The sequence below is a fragment of the Pan troglodytes genome, chromosome 5, assembly GCF_028858775.2.
Source record: "Pan troglodytes isolate AG18354 chromosome 5, NHGRI_mPanTro3-v2.0_pri, whole genome shotgun sequence".
NCBI lineage: Eukaryota > Metazoa > Chordata > Mammalia > Primates > Hominidae > Pan > Pan troglodytes.
The window spans coordinates 63,816,080-63,843,131 of NC_072403.2; the positions used below are offsets into that span (position 1 = coordinate 63,816,080).

General features: G+C 35.5%; 2 pseudogenes; one reads left to right on the top strand and one right to left on the bottom strand.

Annotated features, from left to right (window-relative positions):
- Nucleotides 1-26,106, top strand: part of LOC112207696 (beta-glucuronidase-like) — a 116,134-nt pseudogene extending 90,028 nt beyond the window's left edge.
- Nucleotides 1-27,052, bottom strand: part of LOC735678 (beta-glucuronidase-like) — a 469,528-nt pseudogene that overhangs the window by 213,054 nt on the left and 229,422 nt on the right.

The following is a 27,052-nucleotide window of genomic DNA, read 5'->3' on the forward strand; positions in this document are numbered from 1 at the left end:
CTTCATAAATAAATAGACTATGTTTAATCTTAAAAAACTACTAATATACATATTTGATATTAAGAATTTTAAAATTAATTTCACTGGAGTTTGAGACTCTTAATTTAGAGAAAAATGTAACATTTTATATATACAGTTTTTGAATTCAATTTTTTTTAACAATTGAAAAACCATACCATGCTAAGAATTTGCATTTGAACACTGAAATATTCTCTAAGTGGCCTGTTAGTGTATTAAAATTTCCTCTTAAATCTTTTTATTTTTATGTTTTTTTAAAGCTCCTAGTGGAAGGTTTGGTTACATAAAATGTATTTCATGAAGTTTGACTCTGAAGCATAATGCCAATTGCACAGTTGCCCACATTGAGCTATGAGTGGGCAGCGTTTTGTAACCATGGATATGGTGAACTTAATGTGAGAGCCATATTCATCTGAGGCTTGCAAGGGTTGGACAGTGCCCTACCTAGATATTCTTTACTGGGTCAGTGAGCGATCTCCAGCTGCCAGGTGATGTCAGCTCACTCCAAAGAATTGGCCTTGTCTGACAGAAGTATGCCCAATAAAATGTATGCATATGAATCACTGTCTTAAATTCTACTTCTAGAAAATCCAAACTATGAGACTCTTATTAAGAAAAATAAGCAGTATTTTTCTGAAATTCTTATTCTTTCTTTTTTTCCCAATATAAAAGGTTTTTTTTTCTTTTGCTAGTATTGCAGATTTTGTTTCACATAGCATTCTTTCTCTCTCTCTTTCGCTCCCTCTCTCTTAGTCTGTCTGTCAGCGGTCAGGGATTATTATCAGTCTGTCATCGGTCAGGGATTATTTGATTTAACCTTCACAGTGGTTTTAGCAGATAGGGAGCATTATCATAACTAGTTTTGTTTTGACAACAGTTGGAGTAGCTGTAAATTGGATAATATAAATATTGGCCAAGGTCACACATTTAGTAAGTGGTGCAGTTGAGATTGCAATCTGGTCTGTCTGACTCTAGAGTAACGGAACTCTTAACTGCTATGCCACACTGCGTCCCCTTATAATTTAGGGAGCCCAGTGTTGGTGAACGGTAGGACCTATCACCAGCTCCCTCATAGTCCAATTAGATGCTGATCAAATATCCTTTTCAAATATTCAGGCACAGAGAATTGGGCAAATTATAATTATATATGTAGGGAGAATGTATATGAATATGCTTTACACGTCTATATAATTTAATGAAATTCATCCAGGTATGTTCATTTGGGGCAATATCCTTGTGAGGCATTGTGGAAATAAACTAATGATTTCAAACAGAAAGCAAAAGAAAAACGGGATGGTAGGAGTTCTGTTAGACAGGTATTCTGTCCTTTCCCCTACCTACTAACTTAATGCAACTTTGCAAATCTATAGTAGGTTTTCTTTAGGACTACACTGCTCTGGTCCTTTGTTTATGTTTTTCTCTCATCCATTGTGGATTCTAATGCCCTCAGTACTGAATAATAAACACAAGACTGATGGTAGGGGCTACCTAATGAACTCTATACTCTATATCTGCATTTGTATATTTTTTCTTAATTTATGTTAGCTTCTTTGGTCTAAAGGTAGGAACTTAAACTTCCTAATATTTATTTTCACTTGCATTAATGATCTTTTGTTTAGAATTATTTATGTACTCATAATATTGCTCCTTAATGTATTCTCAAATGTGTTACTTGGAATCTTTCTTACAGAACTTTGGCATGTTTCTATGTTTATACTTCTGGGGTTTTTTTTAATTCTTTAATTATCTAAATTTTTAATATCTGAATTATTTAATTTTGTATATATCTTTTATTCTCATCAATGTTTACCTGGAATAGTACAGGGACAAATTCCAATATTCTTACTTACCACAGCATATTACTTGGCAAGTCCTCAGATTTATCAGTATTATATTTGAAGATAAAGAACTATCTAATAAAACAGAATAAAGACATTCAAAAGTTAAATTTTAAAAATTTCATCAGTGGATTTTAATTGGGAAATATGCATGTTTCAATAAACACTATAAATTGTTTCTGGAACCTGTGCATCTTTCTTCTGCCAAATTGCATTTGGAACATTTTTATGAAATTAATTGTACAACCTTGTTAATGAGTATTCTTTTTGCAGCTCATCATAATTTTTAGAGGTCATTATGATTTTGTCACATTATTTTAATCACTTATTTGCATATTATTTGTATAATTTGGTAAAAATGAGACATTAAAATAAATAATGAGGAGATGAAAATTAGTTTCTTGGAAAAAACATCTCTCATTCCTCTGGAATGAGTTGCATGTCTTTGTTCAAGTTTGTTTGCTATTGTTGTACGTTTTTAAAATCGTGATTAATACATAGTAAACAACATTATAGGTTCTTTATTAATTTCAAATACACAGAGTTTTTTCCTGAAATAAATATGATCAGATAGTAGACATTGATTTGATAACTTTAAACTGAAATATATAGTTATTTAATTTAAAATCAAACCTACAAAAATTGTAAAGAGATACAGAAGGCACTGACTTATTCGGTGTTTTCAAGAACAAAAGTGGGCGAAGGACATGAACAGACACTTCTCAAAAGAAGACATTTATGCAGCCAAAAAACACATGAAAAAATGCTCATCACTGGCCATCAAAGAAATGCAAATCAAAACCACTATGAGATACCATCTCACACCAGTTAGAATGACAATCATTAAAAAGTCAGGAAACAACGGGTGCTGGAGAGGATGTGGAGAAATAGGAACACTTTTACACTGTTGGTGGGACTGTAAACTAGTTCAACCATTGTGGAAGTCAGTGTGGCGATTCCTCAGGGATCTAGAACTAGAAATACCATTTGACCCAGCCATCCCATTACTGGGTATATACCCAAATGACTATAAATCATGCTGCTATAAAGACACATGCACACGTATGTTTATTGCGGCACTATTCACAATAGCAAAGACTTGGAACCAACCCAAATGTCCAACAATGATAGACTGGATTAAGAAAATGTGGCACATATACACCATGGAATACTATGCAGCCATAAAAAATGATGAGTTCACGTCCTTTGTAGGGGCATGGATGAAATTGGAAATCATCATTCTCAGTAAACTATCGCAAGAACAAAAAACCAAACACCGCATATTCTCACTCGTAGGTGGGAATTGAACAATGAGATCACATGGACACAGGAAGGGGAATATCACACTCTGGGGACTGTGGTGGGGTGGGGGGAGGGGGGAGGGATAGCATTGGGAGATATACCTAATGCTAGATAACGAGTTAGTGGGTGCAGCGCACCAGCACGGCACATGTATACATATGTAACTAACCTGCACAATGTGCACATGTACCCTAAAACTTAAAGTATAATAAAAAAAAAGAACTATTTCAAAAGGAAAAAAAAAAAGAACAAATGTGAAAATGCGATTGATAAAATTATTATTTATACACTATGTATGTGTTACACACATATGTATGTTTATAAATATATGTATATGATTGTTTGTGTATGTAAGTATATTTCTCCTAAATCCCTCACTTCAGTCTTATTTCTTCTATAATCTAGTGTTGAGAAGTGAACGTTCATAATATATCCATGGTTGTAACCAAAATCTCTGATTGTAATTAATCCACATATTATTTCTTTGTTTTATAGTAGATTAACAGAAAAAAAAATTCAAATAAATTAGATTATTCCCTAAATGGGTCAGAATTATTTATGTAGAAGGTCTTATGAAAAATATTTAGGAAATTCAGGTTTGGAATTTCTGCATTCTATGAATTTCCACATATGAAATCAGAAACTTAATTTTTCTGAAATATAGACACTAATTCCATATAGGCAAGGTTTGTATGTTTGTAAAAAATAAGAGAAATCACATCACGTTTGAAAATTGCCTTGGCCACCTGAAAAAGAGCAGGCTTGGCCGGGCACGATGGCTCAGACCTGTAATCCCAGCACTTTGGGAGGCCGAGGCGGGTGGATCACTTGAGGTCAGGAGCTGAAGACCAGCCCGGCCAACATGGTGAAACCCTGACTCTACTAAAAATACAAAAATTAGCCGGGTATGGTGGCATGCACCTATAATCCCAGCTACTCAGGAGGCTGAGGCAGGAGAATTGCTTGAACCCGGGAGGGGGAGGGTGCAGTGAGCTGAGATCACACCACTGTACTCCAGCCTGTGCGACAGAGGGAGACTCCGTCTCAAAAAAAAAAAAGAAAAGAAAAGCAGCCTTTGCCCAGATTTAGTATGCTCTTAGATTGATTAGTTCCCATACTTTGTTTTATCTGAACAATATATGAGTAGATGGAGAGGATATTGGTGGTAAGGTCCATTGACAGTCTGGCTCCTGAAAGGTAATAATACATTGAAATGTAGATTTTTGAATAGCTGAGGCTTTTGAGCTGTGTATTATTTTTGTATTGCTGAAGTATTGAATTACCACAAACTTGGCAGCTTACAACGACCAAAGTTCATCATCTTACAGATCTATAAGTTAGGAGTCCAACATGGGTCTCACTGAACTAAAATCCCAATGTTGAAAGGGCTACAGTGTTCCTCTTTAGAGGCTAGAAGAAATAATTTATTTCCTTGACTTTTTCAGCTTCTAGAGGCTATCGACATTCCTTAACTCTTGGTCCCCATCCTGCATCAAAGCCAACAAAGTTTTATCTCTCTCATCATTCTTCCATAGTCACATCTCTCTTTCTGACCACAGCCAGGAATGATTCTCTGCTTTTAAGAACCCATGCGACTACATGCCAAACAGAATAACCAGGATAATTTCTTCATCTCAAGGTACTTAATCACATCTACAAAATCTCATTCAACATGGCAGGTAGCATATTCACATATTTTGGGGACAACAATGCAAACATCTTTGGGGGCCACCATTCAGCTTACTACAATGTGTGATGTCAGTAATAGAGCTACAGATTCATAGTAGGGTCTTTCTCAATAATGATTTTGTTCATACTGCATCTTCTAAAAGAGGAGAGTCATAAAACTTGATTATTTAATCATGATTACGAAAGTTTGGTATATAACACAGTAGCCATATTTTATACAGTTGTGGCTACTGTGAAATAGGAAGCTCAGCAGCAGTCATTGGGAGCGTGCATGTCTTGGCCGTGAGTAATCTGAGTAAATTCTACAAATATGTTTCAGTAATTGAAAACAGAAGACGTTCATATGAAATTTGCCAAAAGTCCTATTCCCAGCGATTAAGTAATTATCTGTAATAAATCAAAATTACTCCAATAGTCATAAAAATTATATGGCTAAACTCTAAAGTTTTGATTTGAATAATGCTAACCAATTGTAGCAAAAAGAGGTTTGGAGAGGAAATCAACAACTGGAACATAATTTCACTATTACCACTTTCTGAAATTGTGACTAGGAACAAGTAATTTAGCAACACTATTTCGGAGTTTACTCACAGAATGAGTTTCCTAGGCCAGATATGACTATTTCATTCAAACAATTAGAAAAAAGTGATATAAAAAGTGACTAAGACCATGTATATATTCCATATTTTTTCTCATCTTCAATTTCTTCCACAATGAGTTTTATTAAGTGTTTTGCTTTTGTTTGGGTTAATTGTCAATAATTTTCCCCCACAACATATAATATCTAGTAACATCTATGTGTGAAGACATATGTCTTAAATCTATATTAGTACTTAGAATTCCACAAATTCTAACTGTGCAAATAAAGTAGTGAAATGTCCATTTAGGTTTCTGTCACTCCCATAAATATATAGATTTATGTCTCATAATATAATTACATATTGGTTGGGAGAGCAATTAGTTAACCACATAGTATTAGACATGCTATTGCATTAACTGACCAGTTTTTCTGCATTTGAAATTACAGAGCAATTAGAATAATCAGAGTATAAATACTACGATTTATTCTTCAGATTTTTTATGAAAGACTGTTATATAAGATTTGGAAGCCGGGCATAGTGGCTCATGCCTGTAATCCCAGCACTTTGGGAGGCCTGTAATCCTAGCACTTTGGGAGCACTTTGGGAGGCGGGGGATCACCTGAGGTCAGGAGCTTGAGACCAGCCTGGCTAACATGGCGAAACCCCATCTCTACTAAAAATACACAGATTACCTGGGATTGATGGTGGGCGCCTGTAATCCCAGCCACTCGGGAGGCAGAGGCAGGAGAATCTCTTGAACCCGGGAAGCAGAGGCCACAGTGAGCCGAGATCATGCCACTGCACTCCAGCCTGGGTGGCAGAGCGAGATTCTATTGCAAAAATCAAATAAATAAATAATTTTAAAAATTTTGGAGAAATCAAACTCCTCATGGTATAGTCGAGACATCACAACATGGGGATGGAGAGACATGATGACTTTGTGCATGAATTCAAATGTCAGAGAAATTAAAAGTCTATTGCAATATCAAAAAGCAAAAAGTAAGCTAAATTAGTTTGACTTTATTATCATATATTTAAAAGTATTTTAGTACACAGGTTTGCTCATCCCTTTTATCTCTTCTTAATGTCACTTAGGAGCCATATTTGTTAATAATAATGGTTTAATATATTAGCCTACTGTACCATATTCATGTAAAACAACAGTCAAGATTTGTAGTTTCTTGAATAATTTGTTGATTAAATGAAAACCTACCACTTCCATATATTTAGCAAATATTTTTAGATTTTTTAAAATCTTCCTAAGAATAATTCAAAATCTCTTTGTCTCTTCCAGTCAAGGCAAAGTGATGTAGTTCCTGCTCTTCTGACTTTTTTAAACCAACTTTTCTGCTGGAAAATTCTGTCAATAGAGTTCTTAAAAGGATTTGTATTAAGCCTTCCACAGATACTCTGATATTAAAATCAGGTCTAAGTAAACAGGTGCATTCTGTGTAGTTAAAATTAAATACTGCTATAAATATGCCCAGTGGGGTAATCCAATTTACTAGTCACTTCAGAGCTGATATGAAGGTCAAAAGGTACTTGGCAACATCGTTTGGAATCGGGATTACTTGTATGTTATTTATCCTTGAGAAGTATTGTAATGTCTGTGTATAAAGTGCATTATTCCTTAGAAACTGCCTCGGTCAAATAACACAGGCTTAAGATTCTCATTTTCCGTCCCTTTATGCTGTGTACATGCAGAGTCAATCCATTGTTATTACACAGCCAATTATAGGACCAAAACATAATTTGCATTTCTTTTCTCCTTTTTAGTCATAATCTCGATGATTATAGCCAAGTTCTATTTTGTAATTTTAAAGAAATCCCCTAAATGTACTTCCACAAGCTATTTTAATTATTCTCATGATATCTGTGGTAGGTAGGTGAAAATAGTCACTAACAGCCATAAATGATAACTAAGAAGTATGTGACCATAGCAATGTGTTAGGAGACACATATTTACGGGATTTTTATTTAAATTGATTAGCATTGCTTCATGCATAGACCAGTGGTTCTCAACTGTCCATCAGAGTAAGCTGGCAAGATTGTTAATAGTTTAGATACTCAGGTTCATGCCCAGAGATGGTTCTCATTTTCTATCTGTCTCTATCTCTACCTGATGCCCAGAGATTGTTCATGCCCAGAGATAGTTCACTATCTGTGTATCTATCTGTATCTCTCTATCTGTATCTCTATCTGTATCTATCTATCTGTATCTCTAGCTCTCTCTCTCTTTATCATGTCCTACTTCCAGATGATACAAATTTGCAGCCAAGGCTGAGAAACGCTGATCTAGGTGAGAATGTACCAAGCAGAAAGATTAAGTGAATTATTAATGCCCACAAAGTCATTTCAAATGTGTATTTATTTATTCAATTGATTTGACTGAAAACTAGTTCTCAGCATTTTAACAGATTTTCCTCTAAAGATGTAAGCCATTGGCTGACTGACTTGACTGAAAACTAGTTCTCAGCATTTTAACAGATTTTCCACTAAAGAAGTAGACAGAGTTTGCATTTTGAGACAAGGACACAGGGTAACATTTAATCAATCTAATTAACAGCAGGAAATAAATGGGTATTACCCACTAGATTGTGATCATCATTAAAAAAGGAGTAATGCCTATTTTGAAAGCTTTACAAACATATTTGAGTGATTGAATAAATAAATACACATTTGATTTTGTACATCCCAGATTCAGTACATTGTGATGAATTATAAAAAGAAAAAAACTCGTTATACTTTCCATTTCCAAAATATATTCAAAAGTAAAAATATTAACAAATTTCAATTTCCGATGATTACTACTACTTCACAATAAATGCAGGAAAAATTCCATAATAATTCACAAAAACTCTGTACTTAACAGGAAACAACTCTCATTGGTATTAGATAGATAGACCTTGCATTATTTATACCAAATGACATTTTCTTTTTTTTTATTTTGAAGGTTTAATAAAGTATAATTCAAAAATTGTGTGATTAATGTATACTATCTGATTATTTGGTATGTGTATATTATGTGAAATGATAACAACGATCAAGTCAGTTAACACATCTATAATCTCACCTAGTTAGTTTGCTTTGTTTTGCTTTTGTTTTTGTTTTAAATTTCAACTTTTAGTTTAGATATGAGGGTACATATGGAAGTTTGTTACACGAGTCTGTTGTGTGATGCTGAGGTTTGGGGTATGCATCACATCACCCAAGTAGTACGCATAGTACATGATAAGTAGTTTTTCAGTTCACATCACCCGTTTTTTCTACCCCATCTAGTAGTCCACAGTGTCTGTTTTTCCCATGTTTATGTCAATGTGTGCTCAGTATTTATTTCCCACTTATAAGTGAGGACATGCCATATTTGGTTTTGTGTTCCTGCACTAATTTGCTTATTATTATGACCACCAACTGCAAGCATGTTTCTGCAAAGGACCTGATTTCGTTCTTTTTTCTATGGCTCTGTAGTACTCCATAATGTATTTATACCACATTTTCTTTACCCGATCCACCACCACTAATGAGCACCTCAGTTGATTCCATGTCTTTGCTGTTGTGAACAGCATGATGATGAACATTTAGGTACATGTGTCCATGTGGTAGAATGATCTATGTTTCCTTTGGGCATATATGCAATGATAGGGTTGCTGGGACAAATTGTAGCTCTATGATAAGTTCTTTGAGAAATCTCCAAACTACTTTCCACAGTGGCTGAACTAATTCATATACCCAGCAACAGTGTATACGCATTCCCTATTCTCCACAGCTTTGCTGGCATCTGTTATTATTATTATTTTTTTCACTTTTTAGTAATAGCCATTGTGAGTGGCATGAGATAGTATCTCATTGTGGTATAGATTTGCATTTCTTTGATGATTAGTGATGTTGAACTTTTCAGCCACTTGTATGTCTTCTATTCAGAAGTGTCTGTTAATGTCTATTGCCTATTTATTAATGAGATTTTTTTGTTTCTTGATTTGTTTAAGTTCATTATAGATTCTGGATATCAGACTTTTGTCAGATACAAGGTGATTGGTATATATTTGCGAATATTTTCTCCCACTCTATAGGTTGTCTACTTTGTAAATAGTTTATTTTTCTGTGCAGAAGCAATTTAGTTTACATCACACCTGTCAATTTCTGTTTTTGTTGAAATTGCTTTTGGGGACTTAGCCACAAATTATTGGCCATGGCCAACATCAAGAAGGGTATTTTCTAGGTTTTCTTCTAGGATTTTAGTTTTAGGACTTATTTTAAAAGCTTTAATCGATCTTGAGTTAGCTTTGTATACGGTGAAAGTTAGGGGTCCAGATTCATTCTTCTGTATGTGACTAGCCAACTATCCCAGCACTACTTATTAAATAGGTAGTCCTATCCCAATTGCTTAGTATTGTCCACCTTGTTGAAGATCAGGTGATTGTGAGTGTGAGTCTTTATTTCCAGGTTTTTTGTTCTGTGCCATTGATCTACATGTGTGTTTTTGTACAAGTATCATGCTATTTTTGTGACTGTGGCCTTACAGTATAGTTTGAACTTTGGTAGTACAATGTCTCTGGATTTGTTCTATTTACTTAGAATTGCACTGGTTATTTAGGATCTTTTTAGGTTCCATATAACATTGGTAGTTTGCTAGGAATAGTGTCGAATCTTTAAATTGCCTTGGGCATTATGGCTATTTTTATGATATTGATTCTTCCTATCCATGAGCATGTAATGCTTTTCCATTTATTAGTGTCATCTTCTTTTTCTATATGGATGCCTTTCATTTTTTTCTTTCACTTTATTACTCTGACTAGAACTTCTAGTATATGTTGAATAGGAGTGGTGAGAGTGGGCACCTTTGTCTTGCAGTTCTTAAGGGGAATGGTTCCAGCTTTGGCCTATTTGGTATGATGTTGGCTGTGAGTTTACCATAGATGGCTTTTATTATTTTGACCTATGTTTTGTGATGCCAACTCTGTTGAGAGTTTTTTATCATGGAGGGCTGTTGGATTTTATCAAAAGTCTTTTTTTTATATCTGTTGAAATAATCATATGGTTTTACTGTCTAATTCTGTTTATGTGGTGAATCATATTTATAGATTTGTATGGGTTGAAACAACTTTGCATCACAGGAATAAAACCTTCTTGATCATGGTGAATTAATTTTTTGATGTGCTGCTGGATACAGTATGCTAGTATTTTGTTGAGTATTTTTATGGCTATGTTCATCAGGGATACTGGCAGGAAGTTTTGTTTTTGTTTTTTTTTTTCACTGTGTCTCTGCCAGATTGTGGTATCAGGTTGATGCTGGTTTCATAAAATTAGTTAGGAAGGAGTCTCCCTCAATTTTTTGGAATAGTTTCAGTAGGATTGATGTCAGTTCTTTTTTATATATATGAGAGAATTTGACTGTAAATCCGTCTGGTCCAGGGCTTTTTTTGGTTGGTAGGTTTTTTGTTACTGATACAATTTCAGAACTTGATATTGATCTATACAGGATTTTATTTTTTTTCCTAGTTCAATTCTGAGATATTATCTGTTTCCAGAAATATATATATATTGTCTCCAGATTTTGTAAATTTTGTGCATAGAGTTATTCATAGTAGTCTGAGATGTTTTATATTTCTGAAAAATCATTTGTAATATTTTCTTTCTAATTTCTGATGGGATTTTCTTCTTGTGCTGTTGTTGTTAATTCAGATAGTGCTCTATCCATCTTATTTGTTTGAATAACCAACTCTTGGTTTCATGTATCTTTTGTATGGATTTTTGCACCTCAATTACATATAGTTCTTCTCTAGTTTATTTTTATTTTATTTTATTTTATTTTTTGAGATGGAGTTTCACCCTGTCGCCCAGGCTGGAGTGCAGTGGCACAATCTTGGCTCACTGCAACTTCTGCCTCCCGGGTTCAAGCAATTTTCCTGCCTCAGCCTCCTGTGTAGCTGGGATTACAGGCACGCATCACCACGCCTGGCTAATTTTTTGTGTTTTTAGTAGATACAGGGTTACACCATGTTGGCCAGGCTGGTTTCAAACTCCTGACCTCGTGATCCACCTGCCTCAGCCTCCCAAAGTGCTGGGGTTACAGGCATGAGCCTAGTTATTTTTACTGATAATTTGAGATCTTTCTAACTTCCTGATGAAGGTGTTTAGGGCTATAAGCTTTTCTCTTACCACTGCTTTAGCTACATCCCAGAGATTTTGATAAGTTTTGTCCTTATTTTCATTAATTCCAATGAATTTTTTATTTCTGCCTTAATTTTGATGTTCCCTGAAAAGTTAGTTATTCAGGAGTAAATTGTTTAATTTTAATGTATTTGTGTAATTTTGAGAGATTTTATTGATATTCACTTCTTTTTTTTATTGCATTCTGTTCTGAAAGTGTGCTTGGTATGATATCTAATTCTTTGAATTTATTGAGACTTGCTTTATGACTGACCATGTGGTCAATATTAGAACATGTTCTGTGTGAAGGTCAGAAGAATGTATATTCTGTGGTTGCTGGGTGGAGTGTTCTTTGGATGCCTATTAGATACATTTGGTCTAGTGTCAAGTTTAAGTCAAGTGTCAAAGTTAAGTTTCTTTGTTAGAGTTCTGCTTTGATAATCTGTCTAATGCTGTCACTGGGGTGTTGATGTCTTCCACTATGAATGTGTGGCTAAATAAGTCTTTTGGTAGATAAAGAGGAACTTGTTTTATCAATCTGGGTGCTCCAATGTTGGGTGCATATATATTTAAGACAGTTAGTTATGTCTTCTTGTTGGATTATATCCTTTATCATTACGTAATGCCTTTCTTAATTATTATTGGTTTTAAGTCTGTTTTATCTGATACAAGAATAGTGATTCTTGCTCTTTTTTGTTGTTGTCCTTTTGCTTGGTAGATCATTCTCTATCATTTTGCTTTGAGCTTGTGGATTTCATTATAGGTCTCTTGAAGACAAAAGGCAGTTAATTCTTGTCTTTTTATCCCACCTGCCACTCTGTGTCTTCTAAGTGGGGTGTTTAATCCATTTAAACTCAAGGTTAGTATTGATATGTGAGATTTTGATCCTTTCATCATGTTGTTAGCTGAGTGTGATGTAGACTTGAACATGTAGTTGCTTTACAGTGTCTGCGGGCTATGTGCTTAAGTGTGTTTTTGCAGTAGCAGGTGTCATTTTTCAATTTCACGTTCAGCATTTCCTTAAGGCCCTCTTGTAAGGCTGGTCTAATGGAAACAAATTTCCTCAGTATTTGCTTTTCTGAGAAGAATTTTATTTCTTCATTGATGAAGTTAAGTTTGGTGGGATATGAAAGTCTTCATTGACATTTCCTTTTTTTAAGTTGCTGAAACTAAGCCCAATCTCTTCTGGTTTGTAAAACTTCTACTGAGAGGTCCATTGCCAGCCTGATGGGGTTCTGTCTGTATATAATATATATGACCTGACTCTTCTTTCTGGTAGCCTTTAAGATTTTTCCTTTTGTGTTGACCTTGGTGAATCTAATTTTAAGCCTTGGGGATGGTTGACTTTTACAGCATCTGGCCAGAATGCTCTCTATTTCTTGAATTTGCAAGTCAATTTCACTAGCAAGATTAAGAAATTTTTCATGGCCTATGTCCTCAAGTGTATTTTACAAGTCTTTCATTCCTTCTCCTTTTCTCCCAGGAATTGCAATGAGTCATATATTTGATCTCCTTATAGAATCCCATATTTCTCTATGGTTTTGTTCATTTTAAACTTATTTTGTATTTATTTTTTGTCTAATTAAGCCTGGTTTAAAGGACCAGTTACTGAGCTCTGAGATTCTTTCCTCACCTTGGTCCATTTTGCTGTTAATACTTCCGATTATATATCTTGTAGTGAATTTTTGAGCTCTAGAAGTTCAGTGTCGTTCTTTCTTTTAAAAGTTACTAATCTTTCAGTCCTTCCATCATTTTAATATATTCCTTGCATTCCTTGGATTGGGTTTTAATTTTATCCTAAGTCTTGATGTGCTTTGTTGCTATACAAATTCTGAATTCTACGTCCATCATCTCAGTCATTTCAGACTGGTTAAGAACCATTACTGGGGAGCTAGTGGACTCTTTTGGAAGTAAGTACACACTCTGGCTTTTTAAATTGCCAGAGTACTTGTGCTGATTCTTTCTCCTCTGAGAGGGCTGGTGTTCTTTTAAAGGTGACTAAGTTGAGTACGGTCAGTTGGCTTTTCTTTTTGGGTGTTTTCAGAGGGCCAGACCTCCGTACAAGGTCTTTATTTGTGGCTGAGTTCTTGCTCTTGGTTTCACGGGGAAGTATATTAGCAAAAGATATTTGATGTTTTAGTTTGGGCTGTGATCCACTAAATGACACATAAGAGACATAAGAGTAATGACAGTAGATAGGCTCTTTACTCAGTCACACAGCTCCTTTGTCTTTTCTTGCATTTGCAGCCATGCTCCGCAGTGTGAGAGGGAGAGAAGTGACCCCCTCAGCAGGTCAACTTCTGGTCCTTGGGGGAGCTTCTCTCATCATTGGCACTGTGCCTCTGTGTCTTTTCTTTCCTTTTTGTTTGAGATGGAGTCTCACTCTGTCACCCAGGCTGGAGTGCAGTGGCACAATCTCGGCTCACTGCAACCTCTGCCTCCAGGGTTCAAGCAATTATCCTGCCTCAGCCTCCCAAGTAGCTGGAACTACAGGCGCGCACCACTAAGCTCAGCTAATTTTTTGTGGTTTTAGAAGAGACAGGGTTTCACATGTTGGCTAGGCTGGTATCGAACTCCTGACCTCAGGTGATCTGCCCACCTCGGCCTCCCAAAGTGCTGGGATTACAGGCATGAGCCAGTGCGCCCAGCTGCCTCTGTTTCTTTTATTAGCTGTTATGGACCGTGGGGCTCCTTTGGGCAGATGCTGTATTATGGGGATAAGCCACACACTTTTTGAACTGGCCCGGTCAAGGGGGACATAACCATTTCCTGTGCCACCCCATCAATCCCCACCTATTCTGAGTGTAGGCTCCTCCCCTGCTTGAGTAATGGCCACAGATCTTGGCCCGGCACTCCCAAGCTGCATGCTGAATTCCTGGGACAACAAGACTGGCTTGTGGTTCCATTCTCCAGATCCTTGTGTTGGCTTCTGGGTGCACTAGGAGATCTGAAATGCTCTCAGGCCACCAGGAAAGTACTCAAATGCAAGAAAGCACCCAGACACTCTGAGCTTTTGGTGTTATAACTGCAATTTATACCATTTGACTGACCCACCCTCTTTTTTATATGTCCATGCCCCTAGTAACCACCATTCCGCTGTCTACTTCTATAAGTTTAACTTTTTAAGATTCCACATATAAATGAGATTCTGCAATATTAGTCTTTTTTTTGTCTGACTCATCATCAGGGTAATGCAAATCAAAACTACAATGAGATAACACTTCATACCTGAGATGATGGCTACTATCAAAAAAGATAAGAGATAACACAAGTGTTGGCAAAGATGTGGAGAAACAGCAAAGATTGCCAGAAAACCACTAGAAACAATGGGAAAAGCATGAAACAGATTCTTCCTCACAGCCCTTAGAGGGAGCCAACCCCGGGCCCGGGGCGGTGGCTCACTCCTGTAATCCTGGCACTTTGGGAGGCTGAGGGAGACAGATCACGAGGTCAGGAGGTCGAGACTATCCAGGCTAACACGGTGAAACCCCATCTTTATTAAAAACACAAAAAATTAGCCGGGCCTGGTGGCAGGCGCCTGAAGTCCCAGCTACTCGGGAGGCTGAGGCAGGAGAATCGCTTAAACCTGGGAGGCAAAGGTTGCAGTGAGCCAAGATCGCGCCACTGCACTCTAGCCTGGGTGACAGAGTGAGACTCAATTAAAAAAAAAAAAAAAAAAAAAGCAGAAGGAGCCAACCCTGCCAACACATTCATCTTAGACTTCTATCCTCTAGAACTAAAAGACAATACATTTCTGTTATTAAATCCACTCACTTTGTGATACTTTGTCATGCCAGTCCTAGCAAGTCAGCACACAAATGACATAATTCCTTTATGAGTCTATGTCCATTAACCAAAAATGGACATTTATGGAGGTCAGGAATTTATAATTGACAAGCATTGTAATTATGACCCAAGCAACATATTGATTTGTTTTGTTTTCTTGAGAATACAGTTTTCCTAAGACATTATTAGAGTGCTACAAATTTTCAGTTTGTGAAATCATTTGAGTCTGTGAAGTTGAAAGCATGTGTGTGTATGCAGGTGTGTATCATCTTTCCAATCTAAAGCACGTTCGCTAATACCCTGCAGGTGAGAAATCTATCATGAAAGAAGAATTTTTTTAATTTTACCACCTCTTCAAAATGCAGACTTTCTAATCCCCATAGAGATGTCCTGAGAACACCGAATAAAGTTATCCATCCTAACAAGTGTTCACAATTTTGACCAACAAACGACCACCTACACATATTATCTCTAGTTGTCTGACTTATTTCTCATACGAATATTTATCAATAATTTATCATCTTGAACAAGTTTTATTCTTAATGTATTGGACAGTGTTAATAACTTTGGAATTAATAATATTTCTATATTCTCAAACAAAATTTATGTCATCCTAATGCTGTTTAATCTCCTTTCCTCTCTAAGAACTCAGAGTCCTCATGGATTCACTCTGAGGACAATGGGACAGTATTCTTTAGAAAAACCCAGATGATTTCCCAGCTGGCTCAGACTGGAAGCGCACGCATCTCCCAAACAATATTCATGAATTACTGATACAGTCTGCCAATCCTAGAATAAAGATTCTAATTCTTCCTTCTGCAGTGACATTTTTATTTCTCCTTTCATTTCATATAGCTCTGGTTCTCCCAAAAGAAAGCTCCTCAAATCTTCAGCTCTCCGCTGAGTCATAGGTATTGCTCACAACTTCAATGGCTATATCCTCCAATGTGACAGTGTGCCCTGAATTCTTTGTTGAGGATGTGCTGGTGCAGAGAGTAAAATCAGTGGGTGTCTGTACTTCTATATTAAGCTATAACCAATAATGAATATTGACATTTTGTTCTACTAGATTTATGTCCCAGCTTTGGTCTGTGGTGTCCAATTTAGCAAGTGTAAGCACGTACGTGATTTGCTCATTTTCTGACCAGAAATAAGATGGTACTTCAGTTAAACATATTCTTTTCATTTATTAATGTTAACCCATTTCAACAGACTCTAATACATCACTGGATAATCAGATCTTGCTAATTTCTTTTAATTTTGGGTGCCTAGGATCTCCTAGATGATGCAGAGAGAAATAGTGATTCTAGGTCAGTTTATTGTACTCTTTAACTTAATGAGATTAGTTCTATCATTTTATTTCTGAAGCGATGTTAAGTTTTAGTTGATGCAGTTTGTCAAGTAAAAAAATATGTATATTGTTTCTAGTAATCCAAACATTTTATACCAAGATCAGTATAGAACTTTATCAAAGGATATTTTCTATGATAGTTGAATTGATTGTATTTTTCCTTTTAATTGGTTAAAGTGGTTAAGTTCATTATTTCCTACTCTATCTATGAAGATCTCAAGAGTAATTTAGGGATTCTACTAATTTTGAGAGGGGAGGATAGGGTGATGAAATTTTGCTATGTTTTTTATGAAGTATACTTTAATGTGCTTAAAGAAATTGGGTAAAATACTTAAATTTACTTTTAATTATTTTTTAATATTCTATAATATTTTACTTTTAACTTACCACACTTCTCCAAAATGTATCATGATTACGTAGAAAAATAAGTCCGTGTGTGTATGCATAAGTATATATAAGCACACATATATGTATGCATATGTGTATATATACACACATATTTACATTCAAACATATGTATACATATGCTTATATATTATGAATACCTTCATATATAGAAATGTGTACAATATGTTTATACAAACATACTTAGATACATACAATATGTCTAAGCTTCATCATTTGGGAATCCTCCTTCAGGCTAACCCTTCTTAAAAATATTGTGTGACACTTAGAAGCCTTGGTTTAGAATTTGAATAATCCCTAACATTGGTTTTGTTGATTACTAGTTTTGCAATCTTAGGCAAATTATTTAATTTTCTGAACCTTTTGTCTGTAAATTAGGAAGACACAGGTATGATGCGTGTGTTGCGATGCTTAAAACAATGATGCTTGTGTTGTAACTAGCATAAGACTTTATACACAGGAAGTGCTCAAAAAAAGTATTTTTTTCAAAAATTATGTAATGTGACTATTCAATACAAAAGGCACTCTATAAAATAAAATCAAATTGATTAGTGTACCTCAAAGATTCAGCTGTGTAGGTAATTTTTTCTCAGTTTTTCTTTTGGTGATTTTATTTATTTTAAATTCACACCAAAAAAATTCATGATGGGAAAAGTAAAATTGTCCCTGCCAACATCATAGAATTCAAATGAGAGATTAATTATGTCATATATAAAGCATCACTTTGAACTTCAGAAAGTCAATTAAATTTAAATTAAAAAAAAACAAATACTCAAACCTTTCTAGGTTTCAAGTTTCTATCTAAGCTATAAGAAAAAGTTACAATATAGTCACTCATATGTTAAAGTACATGAGTCAATGATAGTGATATTTTTCTGTAATTTATGGAGTAATTATTTTATATGTTGTACATATTATTATCTGTACATAAGGTAATAGGTACCAGGTGGAAAAAAAATAGTGTTCACATTAGTATTACTATGCTTGTTAAGATAATTTTATTTCAAAATCTATTAAGCGCCACGTATTATTTTACCAGGGCTGCCACAACAAAATACAAGAGACTGGATGGCTTAAACAACAGCAATGTGTTTTCCCACAGTTCTGGAGTTGGGAAATCTGACATCAAGGTGTCAGCGGGTTTGGTTTTTGCTGAGACCTCTCCTTGGCTTGCAGATGGCTGCCTTCTTGCTGTGTGTTCACATGATTGTCTCTTAGTGTGTGCATTTGTCTGGTGTCTCTGTCTGTCTTAATCTCTTTTTAAAAGGACACCAGATATATTGGATTAGAACTCATCTTATTGACCTAATTTTTACTTAATTGCTTCTTTAAATATCTTGTCTCCAAATGGGTTGCATTCTGTGGTACTCAGATTTAGGGATTCAACATATGAATTGGGGGGAACACAAATCAGCCAATATCACATGAATTCTTTTTCTAGCAAAGAAAGCATCCATTCTATTAGGAGTCTTCCTTTACTTAATAGAAAACCAGCAGAACAGTACTATGTTTATACAAATGTAAATTAATTTACTTATTCCTGTATGAGAGCACTCATATGTGTGTGCATGTGAAAACAAAAGTCATAAAGTCACTGTATATCTGAACACATGAATTTTAGTATACTTTTAAGAGGATTGTCTTTCAAAGACTTAGAAAATCATTTTAAGTTTTCAAATGGAGTTAGACTAGACTGCTGGTTGCCCACATATAGTGTTTTGTATTTTGTGATGAATTATTTCAGACTTTGAAAAAATACTGTGATATTCTCTGGGAGACCTGGAGATTGAATGATCCACAGCAGATAGGAGAGAGGACTTCACACATAAATAAATGGATATGTGTGCTGTGTCTAACTTTTGAGTGGTAACAATCCTTGAATTTGAAGGAAGATGACATTTTCATGACTATTGAAGCTTTTGGAATCAGGACGTAGAAATGAAGAATCTGGTGAACTAAGGCATTAAAGTTAAAATAAAACCAGAAAATTTTGATAGATTGTGATTAAGTAGACCTTGAACATATGAAAACTTTCAGGGATCCTGATATTTGTCTTGGACCTTTGGGCCCTGAAAGTAATCACCTTTGTTACTAGGGGAAGTCACTTTTTTTTTTTAAATTATACTTTAAGTTCTAGGGTACATGTGCACAACGTGGAAGTTTGATAAATAGGTATACCTGTGCCGTGTTGGTTTGCTGCACCCATCAACTCGTCATTTACATTGGGTATTTCTCCTAATGCTATCCCTCCCCCAGGCCCCCACCCCCCAACAGGACCTGGTGTATGATGTTCCCCACCCTGTGTCCAAGTGATCTCCTTGTTCAATTCCCACCTATGAGAGAACATGCAGTGTTTGGTTTTCTGTCCTTGTGATACTTTGCTGAGAATCATGGCTTCCAGCTTCATCCATGTCCCTGCAAAGGACATGAACTCATCCTTTTTATGGCTGCATAGTATTCCATGGTGTCTATGTGCCACATTTTCTTAATCCAGTCTGTCATTGATGGACATCTGGGTTGGTTCCAAGTCTTTGCTATTGTGAATAGTGTTGCAATAAACGTATGTGTGCACGTGTCTTTATAGTAGCATGATTTATAATCTTTTGAGTATATACCCAGTAATGTGATTGCTGAGTCAAATGGTATTTCTAGTTCTAGATTTTTGAGGCATCGCCACACTCTCTTCCACATGGTTGAACTAATTTACACTCCCACCAACAGTGTAAAATTGTTCCTATTTCTCCACATCCTTTCTAGCATCTGTTGTTTCCTGACTTATTAATGATTGCCATTCTAACTGGCGTGAGATGGTATCTCATTGTGGTTTTGATTTGCATTTCTCTGATGACTAGTGACGATGAGCATTTTTTCATGTGTCTGTTGGCTGCATAAATGTCTTCTTTTGAGAAGTGTCTGTTCGTTTCCTTTGCCCACTTTTGGATGGGGTTGTTTGTTTTTTTCTTGTAAATTGGTTTGTGTTCATTGTAGATTCCGTATATTAGCCCTTTTTCAGATGGGTAGATTGCAAAAATGTTCTCCCATTCTGTAGGTTACCTGTTCACTCTGATGGTAGTTTCTTTTGCCATGCAGAAGCTCTTTAGTTTAATTAGATCCCATTTGTCAATTTTGGCTTTTGTTGCCATTGCTTTTGGTGTTTTAGTCATGAAGTCCTTGCCCATGCCTATGTCCTGAATGGTATTGCCTAGGTTTTCTTCTAGGGTTTTTATGGTTTTAGGTCTGAGATTTAAGTCTTTAATCCATCTTGAATTAATTTTTGTATAAGGTGTAAGGAAGGGATCCAGTTTCAGCTTTCTACACATGGGTTGCTAGTTTTCCCAGCAGCATTTATTAAATAGGGAATCCTTTCCCTATTTCTTGTTTTTGTCAGGTTTGTCAAAGATCAGATGGTTGTAGATGTGTAGTATGATTTCTGAGGGCTCTGTTCTGTTCCATTGATCTATATCTCTGTTTTGGAACCAGTACCATGCTGTTTTGTTTACCGCAGCCTTGTAGTATAGTTTAAAGTTGGGTAGCATGATGCCTCCAGCTTTGTTTTTTGTTTGTTTTGTTTTGTTTTTGCTTAGGATTGTCTTGGCAATGCAGGCTCCTTTTTGGTTTCATATGAACTTTAAAGTAGTTTTTTCCAATCCTGTGAAGAAAGTCATTGGTATTTTGAGCCTACCAACCAAAAAAAGTCCAGGACCAGACAGATTCACAGCTGAATTCTACCAGAGGTACAAAGAGGAGCTGTTACCATTCCTTCTGAAACTATTCCAATCAATAGAAAAAGAGGGACTCCTCCCTAGCTCATTTTATGAGGCCAACCTCATCCTGATACCAAAGCCTGGCAGAGATGCAACAAAAAAAAAGAATTTTAGACCAATATCCCTGATGAACACCAATGCGAAAATCCTCAATAAAATACTGGCAAACTGAATCCAGCAGCACATCAAAAAGCTTATCCACCACAATAAGATCGGCTTCATCCCTGGGATGCAAGGCTGGTTCAACATACACAAATCAATAAACATAATCCATCACATAAACAGAACCAATGACAAAAACCACGATTATCTCAATAGATGCAGAAAAGGCCTTCAATAAAATTCAATAGCCCTTCATGCTAAAAACTTTCAATAAACTAGGTTATTGATAGAACGTAACTCAAAATAGTAAGAGCTATTTGTGACAAACCCACAGGCAATATCACACTGAATGGGCAAAAACTGGAAGCATTCCCTTTGAAAACCGGCACAAGACAAGGATGCCCTCTCTCACCACTCCTATTTAACATAGTGTTGGAAGTTCTGGCCAGGGCAATCAGGCAAGAGAAAGAAATAAAGGGTATTCAATTAGGAAAAGAGGAAGCAAATTGTCCCTGTTTGCAGATGACATGGTTGTATATTTAGAAAACCTCATCGTCTCAGCCCAAAATCTCCTTAAGTTGATAAGCAACTTCAGCAAAGTCTCAGGATACAAAATCAATATGCAAAAATCACAAGCATTCCTATACACCAATAACAGACAAACAGAGAGCCAAATCATGAGTGATTTGGGATGTGAAGGATCTCTTCAAGGAAGTCACTTTCTGTATTGTACTTCGCTTAATACTTAAGCCTCCAGGAAAGTTTTGTTAGATATTGCAGTCAGGTCTAGGCTAAGTATTTTAAATTTTTTATTTTTATTTTATTTGGTTATAAGCGGTGTTCTGATCAGTGACAGAAGTGACTTGGTTCCACCTTTAACAGAACGTTGGTGTAGAGCAAATCAGCACAATCTTCTCCTCTATGAACATGTGTGTTGACTCATGCATACTCAAGAAACCCTGTGAAGCAGCCTTGAAAAGAGATTTTTCTGGCCAAGGTAATAAGCAAATACTTGTATAGATGTTATGACTGTGCAAATGGTTTGCAAGAAGACCTCAGAAATGACTTGCAGAAGAGAATTTTGAAAAAAAAAATTTAACTGGCTGTAACACAATAGAAAGCCAGTCATTAATTGTAATAACTCTCTAGTGTTGATACTCTAAGGTATGAGCATACCTCAGTATTAGGACCAGTTCATATTATACTAAAAAATAAATATTGTCTTAAATGGTATGGTGTTATTAGGTCACATTAAAATGAGGAACACTCATTTTGCTTCTATTATAATTATTAGCAAGACATTCACAGCTAAAATATCTGGAATTGGTTCATACAGATATTTACATTAGTCACCAAACACTCACTCATTTGGATAGTCAGCTGGGCTAAAGAAAAATATGTATTATAAAGATTACCTTCATTACTGAAAACACATCCTGAAGTATTTCTGCTTTTGTGAAACAAACAGCCAATAAAAAGTTTCTGGATTTTGAGAGGCCCAATTCACTATGGTATTGTAGTCCATAGAGAAAAGAAGCCTCTGGCATTTCCTTCTTTATCATAATTATGTTGCATTTCAATTATTATTCTAATTAATCATTAAACAGGCACTTCAGGCTTTGCTATGATGGTAGAATTGATTTCCACATTGCTTTGATGTCCCATGAACATGACCTCGTCAGTGTAACTCTAACCTTGAGATGCCTCTTCGTTTCCTTTTAGTATCTAGAGACTAAATCCCTCAGACACATTCTGGAATCCGATGCTCTATATGTCTAATGTGTTAGAAGCTCCATTAGGATGTAACAAGATTTTAGCCACATTCCCCGCAGCACTTTGGAGTACTGCTGCTTCATGAGATTTTTCTCTAAAGTAACCTTTCAAAGTCAGCCACAAAACCTCTTATTCTAGATCATACTGGCATCTGACCTTTGTAAACTTACAAGAAAAAATAGGAAAAAGGAAGATGCTAAGGGAGACACAGTTATCTTTTTCAAAATGCAGCTAAACCCACAAGCTACAGAGATATCATGACCTATAAAGTTCAGAGCTGTGTTGATTCTTTCTAACAATTACCCACAGCTATTATGATTTCCTCCCATCACTAAAACTGTCATTGCTAAGATAATTGCTCCAGTTTGAGAAGGTAGAAGATTTAACAAGTAACTAATATGTAAAGGATAGAGAGAAGAAGGGGAGAGGTTGATATGATCCCTGTCCTTTCACACTGTTAATATGCCAGGTGATAAAATGTCTCATTCACTCCGAAACATTATCACTATACAGGCACTCCTTACAGTGTTTGTTCTCATATATGTCCTCGTATTTTTTTTTTCCTTTTAAAGTGGCTCTGAGAAATGGCTAATGCACAATCTAATTATGTGATAATAAATGTTAATGACAGTATTATCAGATGATAACTAGGCTTCATTAATGTGTCTCATTATGATTCTCAGTCCCTTGTGGAAGATTGTGAAGAAAGGACCTTAGATATTCCAGATTATATTTGAATGTAGTAGTTACAGAGCCCATATCCAGGGAGAAAGGAAGATATCAGAGACACCTTTAAGCTCTTTCTCTAATTTTGCTTCTTCAAACCTAAGCATCCATCAATCACATCTCAAAATTTATCATATACCTTCAGCATAATAAAAATAGTAATTATAGTAATAGTAATAGTCCTGATATGACAAATAATATGTAAGATCATTTTAATTGTAACTGCTGATATATTTTGGTATAAGTATGCAGGCATTTATGTCCCAAACATTATGACCTTGATTATCCATAAGCAAGTTCAAATCATTTAGAGAGGATACACTTATTTAAAGGTTTGCACCTGTTAAATTTTGGTTCTGCTACACCATATATATATATTTATATTTTGTTGTTGTTGTTGTTGTTGTTGTTGAAATGGAGTCTCCCTCTGTTGCCCAGGCTGGAGTGCAGTGGCACAATCTCAGCTCACCGTAACCTCCGCCTCCTGGGTTCAAGTGATTGTCCTGCCTCAGCCTCTCAAGTAGCTTGGATTACAGGCATCTGTCAACACGCCCAGCTAATTTTGTATTTTTAGTAGAGACGGGTTTCTCCATGTTGGTCAGGCTGTCTTAAACTCCCGACCTCAGGTGATCCACCCACCTCAGCCTCCCAAAGTGCTGGGATTACAGGCATGAGCCACTGCACCCAGCCAGCTACACTATTCTTAAAATTCAAAGTAGCACTGTCAAGTTATCACCAAGATTTCATCACAATTTTTATTATTTTTCTATATTTACCCTCTCTTTTAACTATGTAAATTTATCAAATGTTTTAATATTTGAGAGGGCAAAACTACTATCACCGTTATTTAATGTTTTCTATTTTTTCTTAATTATTATATTTTTTAAATTGACGTGTGATAATTGTACATATTTATGGGGTATGTAGTGATATTTCGATACATACAATGAATAGTTAACAGATTCGTGTAATTCTCATATCCATCATGTCAAAATTTATTATTTCTTTGTGATGGGAACATTCAGTATACCCCTTCTAGCAATTTGAAACTATATATTATTGTCAACTATGGTCATCCCACAATGCTATAGAACACTAGAACTTATTTGTCTCTAGCTGTAATTTTGTATCCCTTGACAAATCTCTCTTTATCCTTCTCTCATCCCACCCTTCCCTGTCTCTAGTATATTCCATTCTACTTTTTCCTCCTCTGAGATCAACTTTTTTTTAGTTTCCACATATGAGTGAGAACATGCAGTGTTTAACTTTCTGTTCTTAGCTTATTTTACGTAACATAATGTCCTCTTGATTTGTCGAGGCTGCTTCTTATAGTTTCTATTAGAAATATGTGTGTGTGCGCCTGTGTGTGTATAATGTAGGATATTTTAGGTAAACAACTAAATCGTTGTAAATAAGGCTGAACTGTATTTTTAAGGTTTTATTTGTGACTAATAATTTGTCTCATTAATAAAGCCTAGGTTAAAAAATAAGTGGAAGACATATCTGTCACACACTATATCCTGGGAGTTTTGAAAAATAAAGTGTTGATTTCAGGCAAAATACTTAGTTCAACTGTAACTAAATCAGCAAAGATGTCATGATTCCATAAGGGATCCACTCTAAATATAATGTTAAATGGAATATTTCATTATATTTTAGAAGTAGGGACTACTAGTTTGACATTTATGTTTTTGAGTATATGTGGTTGCATTCTTATATCTAATAAAATATTCAGTTGTCTTAAACTTAACATTCTTAAGGCCTAGGGCAAGAATAATAATCAAAACCTATATAGTGTATGTTTGCATATTTAAAAGTTATAAATCAAGTTAACAAACTGTTAAATAAAGTATGCTGTGTTCTCTCACTTTGACACATATACCTTCTCAATGAAATTCAGGTTTGGAACTAGAATTCTTGGGCCGTCAACATCCAGCACAGAATATGACGACATAGAGAGAGCCGGTGCCCTGACCTGGTCTCACACCATGAGAAGCCTTCTGTGTATACATTTTGGGTACCTCTGTTGATATGTTGAAACTCAGTCTACCACTGTAGCTCCAGCAAAAAGCTTCCCATTGGCCCACAGGGCCTCTAGTTGTGCACTCTGTATACGTGGTTCACCATGAAAGACAGAACTGGTGGAGAGGACCATGGACGCTGGAAGCAGTCTCAAAACCCTTTGAAGACAGAATTCTAAGTCTTTATGTTCTACAGCATGATCTAAAAGGTGGTAGGTGGGGGTGAGCAGCATCACCTCCAACTAACCTCATCCCCTTGGACCTGGTAAACTCCTTGTACTTTGGGGAGGAATGTGGCCAGAGAGAGGACCATAGTGGAGCCCTTGAAAGCACAGGCTCCAGGGCAAAGTGTTCTTTTGCTCAATTATATGGGCATTCTTCTTATGGGTGTAGTTATTTGCTTATTGCTATGTAATGATTTGGATTTAATAATGCTATATTGAAAGTGCAATGGCCTACAGAACTGAGGGATCATGTTTTAGCTTAAATTCAATAGAAAAAAATGACTCTTTTATAAAAAAAAGTATTTAAATTTGTAAGTTGTCATCCCTATCCACTAAGGGATATTAAATGTATTAAATGCTGGGAAATATATATGCATATATATGTTTATATATGTATGTATGTGTGTGTGTGTGTGTATATATATATATAATAGTGATCAGAGAAAAAGACAAATGAAGACAAACAGCAATGAGGATAAAAATAGTCCAATCATATGAACTCCCAGATGCCATCTTGGAGGAAAATAAAAATTTCCATAGAAATCAATAGATAAGGAACAGATATTTAGGAAAATGTGCTTGGAACAAGTGCACATAAAATAACTAAAATTTAGTCTAATGGTCATGAAGGAAAAAAATGTTATGCATGAAAACAAGACATTATGGAATATGAGAAAATTAGATGCTGAAGAAAATAATTGATCGGACTAAAATTATTCCATTAGGCAGTCTGATTAATACTCATTATTTAGTGGGGAGAAATATAGAGGTTGTTATTAGAAGACCCAATAGGCCCACTATAACCTTTATATATCATTATATATATTTATATTGATCAATTTTACAGCTTCCAGTTTAAATAAAGGTTCATTCAGTCTCAGTAGATGCATTTTCTATATATTATAGGTATCTGTATATAATTACATATATGTGTATATATATTATATTGAATATTGACAGATTATAATCACTTACATTTATGGGGTATAGAGTTATGCTTTAAAATATGCATCCAATTTGGAATGACTAAATCAAGTTCATACCCATCGCCTCTAATAATTACCATTTATTTCTCCTGTCTCACAGAAACATTGCACTCTTTCAACAATATCTCTTCATTCCTCTCACTCCTAAATCTCTGGTAACTATTCTGTTCTCTACTTCTAGAATTCAACTATTATAGAGTCCACATAAAAGTGAGAACATATGGTATTTGTCTCTCTGTGCCTGGCTTATTTCACTTAGCATAATGTCTTTGTATTAGTCCTTTTACACACTGCTATAAAGAACTACCTGAGACTGGGTAATTTGTAAAGAAAAGA